The following is a 17,474-nucleotide window of genomic DNA, read 5'->3' as shown; positions in this document are numbered from 1 at the left end:
CTAGAACGTAGCTACTGGCAACAACAAAAAATACTCAGATGTACCATACGAAAGAGAAAAAGATATAGCAATGACCAGTCTTTTTCTTTCTGCCAACTTTACATTGCCATCAATTCTACAGACTTCAAACCCCTTTTCGGAAAAATAGTACTCCATTATGTCCAATATTTTAGTCCACTGGGAAAAGATCAAAACCTGTCACACCACATAATGACCAGAGAAAACCAATTAGCACTCAGAATATAGAAACACAAACTATATAACTGGATAATTACTTTGTGCTTGCGCTCAAACAGCTTGGCCAGCAATCTATCTAGTAACTGAAACTTGCCACACTGCCCCACTATCTGTTCAACAGGTCGGTAAAAATCTGCCGGAAATAAGATGGTGAGAAGTATTATTATGGTTCATCAATTAATCAAATTAAACAAATTATATTAATTGCAAATAACATACAAGTGTTAAAATTTAATTTTTATCATGTTAAGAATCAAGAATCACCACATAATAAATTAATAAAACGAATTCATACCTGCGGAAGCCATTGTTTATATGAATAATTGTTGTAATAGCAGCCAAGATCTTCCCCTCTTTGCTCCTCACAGAGTAATAGCTATCGATGGGGCAAGCCAATAAAACATATGGAGAGGAGAGGGGACCTAGCCTTTATATATAGGAAATAATTGAGCCGTCCCATTACGACTAGAATTCTAATTAGGGTTTATTTTCGGCCCACATACTTTAAATTACCACATCAAATTAATTACAACCCGTAAGGTGTAAAAGTCCCAATTGATCACTTAATAAATTTGGCCCAAACACAAATATCATTATGAGCCATATATCTAACCCGTAAAATTTTGCAATCGAATGTGAAGCCCACATATGGAATTATTAATTATTCCAACATTCTTCCATAAAATGCCATTTCCAATCAAACGAGAATCATTAAATAACTTAACCATTTTATTACCAAAATTAAATGTAAAACCACAAGCATCAAGTTTTGGTATAGAAATTAAATTCCGTCTCATCTGCAGTACATAAACTGTATTTTCCAAAACAAGATTAAAACCAGACTCTAAAGTTAACTTCACCACTCCTATGAATTCAACCTTCACTTGGAATCCATTTGCAACGCTCAAGCTTACTTCATTCTCACTTGGTCTCCGTTTGCTTATGAACCCCTGCAAGGAATTCGCAATATGAATACTAGCTCCCGAGTCTAACCACCAAGAATTCAAAGGTACATCTACTAAAGAAGACTCAAGACAAACTAAGGCCAAGGGAATACCTGAAGAACTCTTCTTCTTTTCCAACCAAGTCTTGAACTTAAAACAGTCTTTCTGCCGGTGACCCTTCTTTTTACAGAACTTGCATTGATCATTTTTCTTTATAACTGCTTTGGGACCACTAAAATTATTATTCTGCTGACTTCGATGTGACTTATTACCCTTACGAAACTTAGATTTATGATTATGAGAAGGTCCCTTATTCTGTGATGGCTGAAAAGCTAATTGCACAGTTTCAACAATTTCACGGCGCATCCTATACTCTTCTTGGGTACACACTGCTATGAGGTCATTCAAATTCCACTTATCCCGCTGAGCATTGTAAGCAACCTTAAGCTGATTAAACTTGCTAGGAAGGCTATTCAAAACATGATAGACCAGAAAAGGCTCCGCAATGGGAATGTCAAGAGCCTTTAGCTTAGATGATATATTTATCATTTTCATGACATGCTCCCTAACACCACTTGTACCATCATATTTCATGCTCATAAATTTATCCATCAGATCCCCAGTTTCGGTTTTATCAGACTCAATAAATTTTTCTCCTATGGCATCCATAAAACTTTTGGCATTTTCATTATCAGGGATGGCACCTAGAATGGAATCAGATATCGATTGCTTAATGATTTTCAAACAGAGTTTGTTAGCCCTTTCCCACTTTTCATGTTCGGCTACATATTCAACAGTACTCTTATCTGTGGGTTTTTCAAACTTTTTCTCCATTGCAAAATCCAAGCCCAAAAGACCAAGTGCTATTTCTACGTCTCGTTTCCATCTCACATAGTTATTCCCAGTCAATGTTTCAATAGCAGACAATTGATTTGAAAGAGATGAGGCATTATAAACTGTGGAAACATGAAATATCACACTCTTAATATCATCCAAACTTAATGCATGCAATCAAATGGATGATGAAATATCCAACTAATTAATATGGGCTATTAATTAGATAATCCGTAATTTAAATCGAAACATATGAATTTTATTACGGTAAGAGTCTAGGTGCATCATCATAAAGTCACCTTTGGGTCGACAATACAACATGCTATAAGGTACTCTTAAAACACATCATGCAGCTAGTCAGCAAAATCTCATTGGTTTTCAAAATTCCAACACCTTTGGGTAGAAGGAAATTTTTGAACCAAAATAAGCTCGTTAACTTTCTCATGCCATTTTTCAAAAATATTACATATAATAACACCTTTGGGCGAGATATTATATGCAATAAATCAAAAGTTGTTGGGCAAAAATATATGTATTTTTATTGTAGAGAAAATCGAATAAATAATAATGAGTGTGCCACTTTGGCAGCTACCACCCATTCTTATTTCAAAATATTTCTCTTAGTGAGAAAACAAGAATCGTCACAAGGCCCATAGAATAATTCAATCACAAAATAATAATCATGTAACAAATCATAATCATTAATCGATAAACGGTAAAATTTATATGTGATTTGGAAACAAAACGGGCAACAAAATTCAATATTTCAATATATATATAAATTGAAATTTAAACTCGCAAATAATGACAACATTTAAATGAAATAATACAAAAGTTGTCAATTAATTTTATTATTTATTCAATATATAATTTTAATCGGGTCAAGTTTAAATAAAATTTTAATTGAGTTGAAATTGAAATCTTAGGGTTCAACCTTTTAAAAGTTCAATTTAATAACCTTTGAAAATTACGTATTAACCCTGGATTTAAATTAAAAATAGGTCCCTCAATATTTAAAATTGCTTGACAAGTCCTTATTTTAGAAATTGCTCACTTAATTGCATACAGGAGCCTCTAAACTCATAAATTGCAAGAGAGGCCCCCGTCTCCAATTTACTCTGCCCGTTTCCAGAATTTTTTTTTTTTTTTTTTAGGTTTCAACTGGCCCATATTAAAAAACAAAATGGCACTCAAAATCAAGCGGCCCCCCACACCCCCTTAAAGAAATCATTGCAGGCCATTAAAAAACAATTTCACAATTGCTGGGTTTCAATAAACAATGTCAATGGCTTGCACAATTCAAAAATTGGATTCAACACTTATCTAATTTCATGTGGTAGCTGCAAATTGTTAAACAAATGGAATTTATTCACAATTGAAAACTGAATCCATATGAACGATTTCATCAAACTGGCCACCGCAATTTTGAATTGTATTCAACAGGGCTTTTTAAATTCAATACACAAATCTCTCCATCTTTGGTAAAGAGTAGGAGGAAAAATACACGTACGAGGGAGCAAGAATACGGTGGTTTTGTAGAGAACCAAATTTGTAAATTTGGGGAAGTAGAAGGGGGCAGTCCATCGTGTTCAAGCTATGGATATACTTATATATACATACACGAATTATATGCACAGAAAACTTTTAATGCTAGGACAAAAGGGTTTAAAACAATAATTGGTTTTTAATTATGGATTTTGATCTTAACACGAGGCTCTAATACCAATTGTTAAAATTTAATTTTTATCATGTTAAGAATCAAGAATCACCACATAATAAATTAATAAAACGAATTCATACTTGCGGAAGCCATTGTTTATATGAATAATTGTTGTCATAGCAGCCAAGATCTTCCCCTCCTTGCTCCTCACAAAGTAATAGCTATCAATGGGGCAAGCCAATAAAACATATGGAGAGGAGAGGGGACCTAGCCTTTATATATAGGAAATAATTGAGTCGTCCCATTACGACTAGAATTCTAATTAGGGTTTATTTCCGGCCCACATACTTTAAATTACCACATCAAATTAATTACAACCCGTAAGGTGTAAAAGGCCTAATTGATCACTTAATAAATTTGGCCCAAACACAAATATCATTATGAGCCATATATCTAACCCGTAAAATTTTACAATCGAATGTGAAGCCCACATATGGAATTATTAATTATTCCAACGACAAGAACTATCAAAAGCAGACTCCAACAGGTCAGGGTGATTGCAGTTCTTCCTAAGTTGAACCATCAAGTTATTCAGCTTTCCTTTCATGCCACGCCCTGCAGGTTTACAATGTTAATTGACCTTTATTTGAATAATAGCGCTGTAAGAAAGATGACGAGTCCACTTTCTGCAATATAAGTTTAAGCATGCATGATTTCAGATTCATTTAAATCCATAAGACTGGGAAGGTGGGAACCACCAGGAACTGTTGCAGTGTAGCATGTCGTATATCATCATGTTGAGTTGAGTCAAAATTTAAATTCACGTCAATCTAAACCCAACACCACCTAAACAGGACTTACTAAAATATGCAGAGAATCCAGAATCACAATAAAATATCACATACAATTCAGGAAAACTGTCCCATCACTATACAATGTACTCTTTACCAATATCCACCATCTCTTATAAATGATCTTCCAGTGTCCGATTAATGAGATGATCCTGGAAGTTCTTCTGATGAGCAGTCAATGTGGCATATAATATAATTTCCTTCTTATGAGGAAGCATTTGTTCAACATCTGATTTCATTCTACGTAGGAGTAAAGGACGCAATATAGCATGAAGCTTGGCCACCACCTGCACATTCACAAATTACCACGAGTTAAATAATGAGATGCACATTATCCCATTACCCCCATCTTTGCAAGCACAGCAATTATACCTGTGCCCTTCGTTTTTCTTCCAATTCTTCCTTGAGGGCTTCACTGTTGCACTTCCCAGAGAAATCAAACCTGAATACAAGTACTATCACAAAACAAGTCAGACAAGGAGAAATTAACCATTAATCAAAATATGTTGCTACCATTTGCTGGATATAATAAACTAGAACAATGTCCAAATCTGCAATCAGCATTTTAAAGACTCCACATATTGTAAACATTCATCCAAATCGAGTTGTGGCCCAAAGCCTAATCATATTTCCGAATATCCCAACATATCAGGTTCCTAAACACTAGCTGAAACCACAAAACTCATCTTCCGTAAGCTAGCCCATAGAAACACCATAAGTCCCAGAAAAAAGATTGTTAAAGCTCCTTATTAAAGTCCGACTATTTGCTAGCATCGTTATCAAAAGATTGATGCAATAGAATTCCAAGATCTACAGGAACTTAACACATTGTTCTTGAGGGCTTTCACTCAGTTGGGCCAGTGTCTATTTCTCCTTGCTGTGTCAATTAATAACAGTAAAGATCATAACCACAAAATCAAATGAGAAAACAGCAACACTGTCCATGTTTTCAGGAAAAAAGGCACAGTTAGTATAAAGATCAAAAGAAGGCTCACAGTATCTGGGAACGACCTTAGACGAAGCAAAAGCAGAAGGCAAAACGTATCATATCCTAATCCCTTCGGCAGAAGATAAACAGTCCATTTGATGGTAAAATAATTAGGCAAAAAAATGTCTAAAACAAGTTCTAACTGTCCACCAAGTGCATATGAAGCTGTTCTAACAAGTAGTAACACGGACACGAGTGTCGGACATGACACAATCCATATACAAGTTTTCAAAAAAGAACCGACACATCAAGTCACCTACACGCTAGTTAAATTAATATAATTTTTATTTATATATTCTAAAGAAAGTTTGTTTTTCTTAATTCCCGAATGTTGACAATGTGTCCAGCCATCAAGATCAAAAATAATTTGGACGTGCCACTAGAATTTTCGACACGTGTTGACATTGAGTAGGTCTCATGTCGGTGTGTCTAACGATGTGTCGGTGATGTGCCGGCCACTTGTTCAAATATACAATCAAAAGAAAATTTGGACATGCCACTTGCCATTTCCATGGTGTCGTGTGGATGTTCGACGTCGATGTATAGACAATATGTCCAAATGTACAAAATTAAATATTATTTTTTACACATCAGGTCCTGGAACATGCCAAGATTAGATCGAATATTGAAGTTCAAAGAAGTCCACTTGGCTTAAAGCTGCATGTGCATGTATAAATTGGTGTATATATAATTATCACTGAACAATAGATTAGTTTTTTTAAGAAACTAGTAGAAATTGTATGTACGCGTCTCAACACCGAGAAACAAGAAAACAGCATATAACAGAAGACAAGGCATCAAAATATTGCCTTAGAAGGAATACCTAACAAAAAAAGTAGCGTATTTCTAGGACATAAAAACCAAAAGATAGTTACCATGGTTCGAATTCCTCGTGTGATGAGAATATATCAGGAAGAATGAAATTCAACAATGACGAAAGCTCAGCCAAGTTGTTTTGCAGAGGTGTGCCTGTCAATAAAAGCTTATTCGCAATAGGTAATTGTTTCAATTCCTTCACCAGTCTGCATTTTGAGTTCTTCAACCTATGCCCCTTCAAGAATAATTACATTTTTCATTGTAGCTGCAGTTCAAATACTTTACTTAAACTTAAAGGAATGAGATCCAAATAATAATAATAATTGCAATATACCTCATCCACCACAACATATTTCCAGTTGTAATGCCTCAAGTATCTCCGTGCATCAGTTAGTGCAACTTCATAAGAAGTAATTACAATAGGAAATTTGGGCCCTATTATCTTGGGCATGTGCTTTCTTCTAATTTTATCCCTAGCCTTTTTATCACCATGGTAAATGATTGCATACAGTGAAGGCGTAAACCTAAGCAAATTGCAAAAGAACAGTCCGATTGAAATACATAAACGGTGCAAAATGGTGTAACTTGAACTATTAGAAAAGTAGATTCTCTTTCAGTACTTCACTTTCATAACATATGACACAATAAAACAACAGGAAAGTACCTTACAATCTCATTCATCCAATTTGAAAGAGTAGAAAGAGGAGCGATGATCATATAAGGTCCATCTAACCCATTTCCTTTGAGATGTGCAAGAAAAGCAATTGTTTGAATTGTTTTTCCAAGTCCCATTTGATCTGCAAGGATCCCATTTAGCCCATTTTGCCACAACGAGATCATCCACTTTACACCTTTAATTTGATAAGACTTCAGCTTTACCAGTTCAGCCTGCTCTTTCCCAACTCTCTCTTCCTCTGTGAGGGCTGAATCTTCCGCAAGGACACCATCATTGGATCTTGTGAGCATGGCTGCAACAGCTCTCTTGGCCTTCCTCTATAAAGGTGTGCAATGCAGGATATCTAAGTAATCCCTCACTCTTCCACATTCACAAAAGTGATAAGAATAAAAAAGAAGAAAATAGTTTATCATAAATTAAAGCTCCAATTTTCCTTTATATTCCCCATAACAATCATTAAAATACTCTATATACTTTATAAGAGCCAAGCCACGATACTGTTTTCAGAAAGATATGCTAGTGAGAAAAATGGAAATGCTATCCTAATATTAAGATGATTAGATGAATAAATCAACCTCAGATACAACGGTGCAAAGTTTTCAAAAATAGAAGAGGAGATTAGATCATTATCAAAGTGAAGTACAAGTGTAACAATAGTGCCAAACATTAGTCTATTATATTAAACATTATTGACTATTCATTACATCCAGTAATTTGACCTGGCAATCCAGCATATACTTTATAACTCAAGTCTTCAGGTCATAAAGAGAGACACTAAATCCTTAAGCCCAACAGTAAAGGATTAAAAAGATTATTTACAGTATCATAACTTGCGCCAGCCTTTCTTTTTGAACCACGTCCCTCGTTGCCTTCTTTAACAGTTTGGTCATCATTTTCCAGGCCATTCTAACAAATACAAACACCAATTCTTAGCAAAAACTAATATTGCCATCCATGTTCAAAACAAAACAAAGGATTTACAGAAAGGAAAGAAACTTTTGTAATGGTGTCCATATTCTCCAGAAGAAACTCTGAGTAAAGCTGTGTCTGTGTTAGAAGCTCATCGAGTTTAGTGAACTGAATGTCATTCAAGTGAGGTTCCTCCTTAGGCTCATTCATCTTTTCCTCTACTTCCTTAAGCCGCTCTCCCATCAACTTCTCTGCCTCTTCTGCCATGCTCTTTGAAATAATAGGAGAATCAGTATTTTCTGCGTGAAGTAACAGTTCACCTGGCTTATCTCCAACTGCCTCTTTGCAGGTGTCCTACAGATCAAAATAAAATCACAAATAAGATAAAAAAAAATTAAGAAAAATTATGTATTTCCCCACCTCTAAGAAAGTGAGAGAGAAATAGCATGTGTCAAAAATCCTCAGGATGGGACTGGAGAGATCTAAATGCATGGCAAAATTTCGAGAAATAAGCAACACGTCAGACAGACCAATTTATGTGAATTATGTAAGGGGGTTAGTGAAAGTGTGCAGGGAGTCAGGCGCCATGGCGCCCAAACTTGAAAAATTGGGCTGTGAGGCTGGCGCCATGGCGCCCATGGTTCTGCTTGTTCTTGGCGCCATGGCGCCCGATTCATTCTATATATAGCTGGTGTTTTTTTCCTCTTCTTAAACCCGATTTTTGGAGAGAAAAGTGAGAGAGAGCTTGGATTGAATTTAACAAGTAAGAGGTTGTTCTTCTTGGGTATAAATTCAAAGCTATTTTCTTTTCTTGGGGATTAACTTGAGGCTTGTTCAAGTAATCCAATCCATTGTTCTTCATTTATATATTGAAAATCATATCTTCCCCATTTTTCTTGTTCTTGAAGTGGTTTGGAAATTTTCACTTTGCCAACTTAGTTCGATCTCTGGGCTATCTTTGGGAGGTCATTTTCCCAACAGTTAGTTATAAACAAAGGCTCCAATTGTCTGAAAAAATTCAAACTCCATATTTACAGAAAAGAGACAAAAGACAAATAAATGCTTTAGCACAAACAAAAGCCAACAAGAAGGCATTGGCTAATCCTACTTAATACATGTTTATCACCAAAACTCCAAGCAACACGAGGTGTAATAAATTGATCATAGCACATTGCATTCCTCGGAGCAACTTCATCTGAAGACTACAATAACAGAGTTTATCAAACAGGATTGGATTTTCGAGCATCAGAAGTCAAAACATTCAAGTATATTGAATTGAGAAAAAATGTAACTGAAGTCAAACAGATGGGTAAACATCATATAATAAGTTCATTCAAAAAAAAAAAAAAAAAAAAAAAAAAAAAAAAAAGAAAAGAAAGAAGCTCCATATTGTGACTTATTGTGCACTCAGACTGGGATATCTCTTTAAAGTGCCTATTATTTTGTGCGCTTTCTTTTATACTCTTCTACAATAAACCATAACAGAACCAAAACACAAAGATTCCATTTTTCTTTTTCATTTTTTCCCCTTCCTTCCAAAGCTAATAACACAAAGTTAGGTTTCATTTCTAATAAACAAAAACAAAAAGTTCCATTTTCTTCTGCTTAACACTCACACCTACACTAGCCTACACTCCCCAAAAAGAACATCAATCCAATAAATCCTGAAAGCAAAAAGGCAGCAGAAATAATGTTAAAAATTCGTAAACAAATATAAATTATACCTCATCTTCAAGCACAGAAGTCGAAGAGTCCACCGAAGGCTCGTTCTTTTCATTCTCAGCCACCATTTCTTAAACCCTGATCAGAAAAAATAAAAACCCATAAGAAAGTGTTTCGCGCGGATTAGTCGCTAACAATTAAAAATGGATCAGACGATTGTGTAAGGGACAAACCTCTTGAGACAAAGTCCCAAAAAGGGGCGTTTTTATTGGCGATGACTTTACAATTGGAAAATAAAAACAGAATACCTCCAAGGGGCGCAAGCACACGAATTACTGTAAAAGAAGTGTTTAAATCTAAACTAATAAATTGAAAGTTACATATTCTCTGTTTGAGAGTGTTTGATTCGGGTCTTTTTGCTCTATGTCTTTTCTTCCTTTTATACTCCCTGGATGATCTTTTCGTGATCAACTGCTTAAAAACTGCTTGATCGCTCTATAACTGCCCACTTTCCTTGTAGCGGCCAACTCGTCATGAAACTGCCTTTTCTAACTGCTACCATTTTCAACCGTCTTCAATTGAATTCCTTAAATCGTGGGACGTGGTAGTACTACCCAATAACTGCTTTATTAACTGCACCATAACATCTTACTTTTGCTAAGATGTTGGGCGACTCGAATGTTTGGACGAGAGCAGGGTCACAGCTCTGGACGACTGCATGGCAATTCATTTGCTCAAATCTTGGGCGACTTGCAACCTTGGGCGATGATATTACTGCGTTCATGGGCTTCTTTATTTGGGCCTTTATCCTGTATTGCCTGATTGATTCGTTCTTTGGGCTATCTGATTTTTGGAGATTTTTCAGTTGGGCTATTCGACTTGGGCTAAACTTTTTGAGTGTTAACAATTACCCACAATATGGCAGAATTAATACCAATTATTAATTTTTGCCATATTCACTTTGTGTTTCCCAGCAATATTCGAAATTCCCAAGAATTTCAATAATTGTTTTCTTCCATAGCCTAAAAAGGTGCGACGTTTGCAAACCCTTATAACCCCCAAATACGCTATTTCATTGCACCACTAAATCATGCCTTATTTTTTCGTGCCTCTCTCGCAATATTACTTTTCATCTCCTTGCTTCTCTGCTACGTAACTCTGCAAAACTCTATTTCGTCCCTAATGGCTGCTTCACAATCTCAGTCTGGTGACTCCTTCAGTTTCGAAGACTTTCAGAAACTCCTTACTCGGCTATATGTAACTCCGAACTTTCTTGCATCGACCAATGTCGAACTCAATGAGTTCTATCTAGGTCCTTTATTCAACAATGTCGAGGCCATCGAACAAGCGACGGTCGGTCAGCTGTTCCCTTGTACTTAGGGCCCTCCGTTTCTGAATTATTTGCCGTTGAGGCCACTTCGCGAAAGAGGTATTCGCACTTGGCCTAAATCTGATGTCGTTTTTCGTAGATGGCATGCTCGCCTTGTGGACCATGGTCCTACTAAGGCAATTTTTGATAATGCTAGGATTTCTGATTTGTTAGAAATCTCTCTTCAACCCCCTATTTTTGACCCAGTACTTTTTTCCAATCGCTTTAAGTTTTTGGTCTTCTGAGTATAATACTTTTGTTTTTCCTCTCAGTCCCATGTCCATTACCTTAAGGGATATTGGGCCCTAGTAAATTTGCCACCTTTAGGCGATACCATTTTCCCCGGTATTTTGATTTCTGGTGTCGCCCAAAATTTAGTAAAGGCCTCACCGAGTCTTATTCAAGTCTGTAAACCCTTCATAACCACTCGAGCGCTGAGCCTTCCCATACTGAGCGAGTGGCCTTTCTTCTGATTTGACTTTGTAAATACATTTTGTGTGTGCCAAGCATAAAGCCCTTTCTGAGCTATTTACCCATAGCGCACGAATTGGTGCGTGGTAGGCCTCTGAATTTATATTCTTTCTTTTTAGCTGCCCTCCATAGAGGCATGGCTTCTCTTCAATCCCAATTGAAGAATGGTGCATCTCCCATTGGCAGTGAACCTCTTTGGTTCGCTCAAATGTGGTTGAGAGTTTATTTTCCATCGCTTGGTGCTCCATCTTTTTTCAGTCCTTCTGCTAGCTGTTACGGGCTAGCCATTGAGCCCCTGACCCCTGTAAATATGTCCAGAAGGGAATTTTTTCATTTTTTTATACTTTGGATTAAATCCCTTCCTTCTTTCCTTTTCCTCCCTTTTAACCCCAGATTATGTGCAACCTCCATCCACTCTGCAACCTCCATCCACTCTGAATAATGCGAACACTTTCTTGTTTGTTTGGATTCAGTTTTTGACCAGGAGGGAGTTGTTCATGATATTTTGACTGGGACCAATGCCAAGGCTGGGGTAGAAATATATGCTCCCCAATTTTTTGCTCACCAACTTGGTTTTGGCCAAACTTGGCTTGTTCTCCCTTGCTATTCAAAGAATTTGATAGACCGCTTCCACACCATTAATAAGGCAGAGGCAGAGGCTATAAATACTCGCAATCTTCTTTTGACGAGCAACTTTTCATTAGCCTCCTTCAATCCTAGTCGTGCCATCCATCCCCTTTTTGAACGACTCTGGCCGTCAGTGAAGCGCAGATTGTTTGCGACTGATGCCAATCATGCTTTTCATTCACTAGAGCAGTCAAACATTTCTTCCACCTCTCCTGTTTTGGTCATTCCTGTGTCCATTAGGAGTCCCTCTTCCTCTGCTCGTGCTAAACAATATGCCCGTCCATCGACTTCTCTTCCTGCTAAGCCCACTGCAGCTAAAAGTGCCCCAAGCTGCAAACGGCCAGCCTCAGCGTCTCCCATTTTGGAGAATGATGCTGATGATGATGATGATACCCCTCTCATTGTTAGGAGGAAGGTAATTAAATCGGTTTACTCATAAGCATACCTTTCTATACTTGAGGCTTTTCCATGTGCTGATAGTTTATTTGGACCTCTCAGAAAAGTTCAACCTCTCCCTTGAAGGTTTTGGTGTTGGCAGCTCCTGCTCCATCATTCTCTGCTCGGGCTGATTCATCCAAACCCGCTGATGAAGGGGCTACGCTTAAAGAGAAACCTTCAGTCCCAGAATCTTCATCACAATCAATGGACGAGTCACCTTCTTCCCAGGGCGTTGACCCCCCAAACGTCGAAGCAGAAGGTAATTCATTTTTTGATGCTTTACCTTTGCTTATGCTATTGGTGTTGATTTGTTGTCTTTTGAGTTCTGCAGATGTTCCCATGAGTTTGCCCATTGTGGCAAGGTCTTCTCGTTTAGACAAGGGGAAGTCCTCACAAATGGTGGAGCCAGAGGTGGCAGATTTGGCTGGGGATATGCCATCTTCCAAAATTACTGATGAGGTAATCTTTGCTTCACCTTTATCTTCGCTTTGTTTAGTGTAGTGGAAACCTTCAATATTAGCGATTTTCTTTGTAGGATGCTGATAAAATCATGCGTTCCATTCAAGACTTGTTTGCTTCCTGGGGGCAAGTCAAAATATCTCACCCTGCTTCAGCCAGTTGTCCTTCTGCTTCTTCAGAGGATGATATGACGTTCCTCAAGCAGTCGATATTTGAGTATGTGTCCTTCATGGATATGGATATCGGTAAGGCTAGTGCTGCCAGGCTTAAGGATAAACTTAAGCATTTGAATGCGAAATTGTAGCAAGCACTGACACTTCCGTCGCTCAATCTTTCTGCTGATTTTAAAGCGACGTTGAAAGTTATCCATTCCGAAGTCCTCTCCTTGCTAGCCAAGAATGTTGAACTGAAGGCCAAAAGTACTCAATATCTTCGCGCCGTCTCTGAAAAAGAGTCTTTGCTTCTGGAGATCAACAAAACTGAGGCGAGTTGAAAGAAATCTCTTCCAGAGTCATGATTGAAGACTCTTTGATGACTAGTTTGGCTGCTCAGATGAAGGACTTCAAGTCAAAATGGACGACTGCAAGGCGAGAATGGCTGCTAAAAAGCGTAATGCCTCCCAAGGAATTGAGCGAACTAAGTCTTTGGTCGAGCAGTACAAGAAGTTGGAAGTTGATGATGATGTTGTGGCTGAATTGAACATCACTTCTTCTCGGCAGAACGAGGACTGGGGAAAACTTAGGGAAAGAATTCGTTCGGTATGGGGTGAATTGTAATTAAGACGTATAATGCCTTAACTTTTCTTTTTGTAATTTCGCATTTGACTTTCCCTTTGTAACCTTGTGCTGATATAACAGCAACCATCATTGTCAATGAATAATTATTTTAGATTTTTGTGTATTTATTGACGTTCGTCTTTTAATCGTCAGTCGCTCAGGCATCTAACTACTTTATGCTAAAATTTTTGCACATTTTCTTTTGATATTTCTGCCCGATTTTGGGCCATTTAATCCCATTTACTAGACACGAATATAGCTACTCATATTCTATCTTTTCACCTTCACCCCTTATAAATGCACATCACATTCTATTTTTTCACCTTCACCCTCCTATAAATGCATGTATATTTCATACTCTCCATCTTCATTTCCATTTTCTTCTTCAAAAAACCAATTTGCTGCCATTGCTTGGCATTTTTGACAATCAATCAAAAGCTTTCGTTTTCCATGGAAATGGATCATCTGATCCGCCCACTTAGCCATCTTTATTCATGCCACCTTTGGTATGGGAGATATAGAAAATATTCTTTGGCCAGCAGCAAAGTTCTTCCCATCGTCTCCGTTCCCACAAAGAGTTCAATGATGGAAGGCAATTTTTTGGGGTGCTTGGAGGCCACCTTGCTTGCTGAGAGTGCTTCTCAGCCTCATTGCCTGTCGTTGCAGCGATGCATTCAGGAAGGCGATGTGAAGGCGCTTCATCTTCCTTTCTGCTTGCTGAGAGTGCTTCTCGGCTTCTCTGCTTGCCTTTCCATTAGTGCGATCATGACCGCGATCAAGGCCAGTACACCCTCTTACTCGACGGTCGATCGGGAGATTAGTTTGCTCTCAATCGTAGTTTATAGAGCATTTAACATCTTGTATTTTGCAGTTTTGTAAAGAACATTTGATAATAAAGGAATTTATTTGAACGTATTTCGCTCTGGCCCTTTTTACTCTACGATTGTTCAATGCGATTTGGTTACGCTTTTATTTGTTCACTTTCCCATAAGGAAGGAACATATTTTTTCAAATATTTGCCATTAATGAACCTCATGTGCTTAGGTCCATCTAAATCTTCCAAATGATAGGCTCCATTAGGCAATACATTATTCACTTTATATGGTCCTTCCCAATTGGGCGACCATTTGCCATACTTTGAATCTTTGTTATCCAAATGGAGTACTGTCTTCCAAACCAGTTCGCCCAGGCTGAACGACTTGGCTATAACTTTTTTATTATAAAATTTAGCCATTCTTTGTTTTTGAACTTGCAATCTATCTAGGACGTCTAACTTTAATTCGTCCAACTCTAATAAGTTTTGAACCATTGATTCGGTATACTTATCATCACTTAACTTGTGTTGCAAACACACTCTGATCGATTGCACGTTAATTTCCATAGGCAAAACGGCCCCCTGTCCATAAGTAAGTTGGAAAGGAGTAATTTTGGTACTTGACCGAGGCGATGTCCTATAAGCCCATAAGGCTTTGTTTAGACATTCGTGCCAATTTCTGGCATTTTCATCTATCATTTTCCTTATGATATTTTTTAGAATCTTATTAGAAGATTCTGCTTACCCGTTGGATTGAGCGTAATATGATGTGGAGTTTACTAATTTAACTCCAAACTCGCTCAAGAATTTATTCACTTGATCCCCATTTAAAGATGTCTCGTGATCTACCATCAAAGTTTGTGAAATTCCAAATCTATAAATGATGTGATCACGGATAAATTCTATGACATTCTTCTGGGTGATCTCCTTTAAAGGTACCGCCTCTACCCACTTAGTGAAATAATCAGTTGCAACTATAACAAAAATACGTTGCTTGGACGATGGGGGATAAATCTTCCCTATCAGGTCTATCGCCCAACCCTTGAACGACCAATGTTTAATAATAGGTGCCATCTCTCATGCTAGCGCCCTTTGTATTGGACCATGCTTTTGGCATGCTAAACAACTCTTTGCATACTGAACGCATAATTCTCCCATCTTTGGTCAAAAATATCCACTCCTAATAATTAACCATCGCATCCTTTGGCCAGCTTGATGAGCTCCACATATCCCTTCGTGCACTTCAGCCATGATCGTTCTGACTTCTTGCAAACTTACACATTTTAGCAGTATACCATCAGAGCGTTTCTTGAACAACTCTTCATCTATCAGTGCATAGTTTAGCAAACACAACTTCATTTTTCTACTATCTTTTTTATTAGGTTCTTTAAGGAACTCCTTAATTTCTGCCCTTCAATCTATTGCATCTCCATCTTGTATGTAATGAAGTTCAATCCTTCTTTCCGTTCTTTGGATCACGAGCAATATTGTTCCATATTCACAAGTAGACTTCCAATTTAAAGCCTTTGAGTACCCTGAGGCCATCTGGGCCAACTCATTTACCACGTCATTGTATATCCTATTAACGCATTGAAGTTCTACTTGGTCGAATTCTTCTAATAACTCTTGGGCAATTTCATATTGACTCATGATAGAATCACTTTGGCATTTAAAATCACCAATCAGTTGGTGAATTACCAATTGAGAATCGCCTCTAATGTTTACATTTTTTACCCCCATATCTATCATTAGTTCCAGGCTCACGATTAAGGCTTTATATTCGGTCTGATTGTTGGTGCACTTCCTATCCAAAGTGAATGCGAATTTGTAGCAAATCCCTAAAGGATTTATCAATGCTACTCCTACTCCTGCACCTTTAGAGGTTTTTGACCCATCGAAATACAACACCCAAGGTTTCAGTTCGAATGAATTGATTTCTAATTCAATTTTTTCAAGCATGTCAAGGCATGGATGATCGGCTATAAAGTTAGCCAAAGCCTGATTTTTTACTGCCTTTTGGGGTATGTATTTTATTTCGAATTCTGATAAAACTAATGTCCAAATGCCTACCCTTTGGTGTAAAATAGGGCGAGAGAACATATACTTAATTAAATTTACTATAGGAATCAAATAAACGGTTACGGACCGTAAATAAGCCCTTAATTTTGTACATGTGAAATACAATGCAAGACATAATTTTTCGATAGCAGAGTAATTACATTCACATTTTGTTAATCGTCTATTCAAGTAGTAAATCACCCTCTTTTCACCAAATTGGTCTTCTTGCGTGACCATTCCAGCTATTGATTCTTTTTCAACCGATACATACACTTTCATTGGCCGTCCTTGGATTGGTGATAGCAACATTGGTGGACTTGATAAATATGTCTTCAAGCTTTCAAAAGCCTTTTGATGTTCTTCTTTCCAGACGAATTCGTCTTGATTTTTCAACTTTAAAAGTGGCGAAAAGACTTTAGTTCACCCTGCACAGTTAAAAATAAAGCGTCTTAAAAAGTTTACTTGGCCTAGAAATCTTTGCAATTCTTTTTTGTTGCTAGGTGGTTTGGCCTCTAGAATGGCCTTCACTTTATTTTTATCAAGTTCGATCCTTCTTTTGTGTACCAAGAAACCAAGAAAATTTTCTACATTAACACCAAATGCACATTTCAAGGGATTCAACTTTTGCTTATATTGCTTCATTCGCTCAAATGAACATCTTAACTGTTCGAAATGATCTTATTCTTTAATGGATTTGACCAATTTATCGTCTACATACACTTCACCAAACTTGCGTATCATATCATGAAAAATTAAATTTATTGCCCTTTGATAAGTTGCTCTTGCATTTTTCAGGCCGAAAGGCATGACTACCCATTCGAAATATCCTAGAGACCCAGGGTATCTAAAGGCAGTTTTGTGTATGTATTTCTCAGCTTTATAAAT

General features: G+C 37.3%; 1 pseudogene; it reads right to left on the bottom strand.

Annotated features, from left to right (window-relative positions):
* On the bottom strand, positions 1–9,705 carry LOC111366615 (annotated as a pseudogene).
* Between the last annotated feature and the right edge of the window lie 7,769 nt (positions 9,706–17,474).

Source organism: Olea europaea, chromosome 18, assembly GCF_002742605.1.
Source record: "Olea europaea var. sylvestris chromosome 18, O_europaea_v1, whole genome shotgun sequence".
Taxonomy (NCBI): domain Eukaryota; kingdom Viridiplantae; phylum Streptophyta; class Magnoliopsida; order Lamiales; family Oleaceae; genus Olea; species Olea europaea.
The sequence above is the reverse complement of the archived record's forward strand: the minus strand, read 5'-3'. Positions and strand labels throughout refer to the sequence as shown.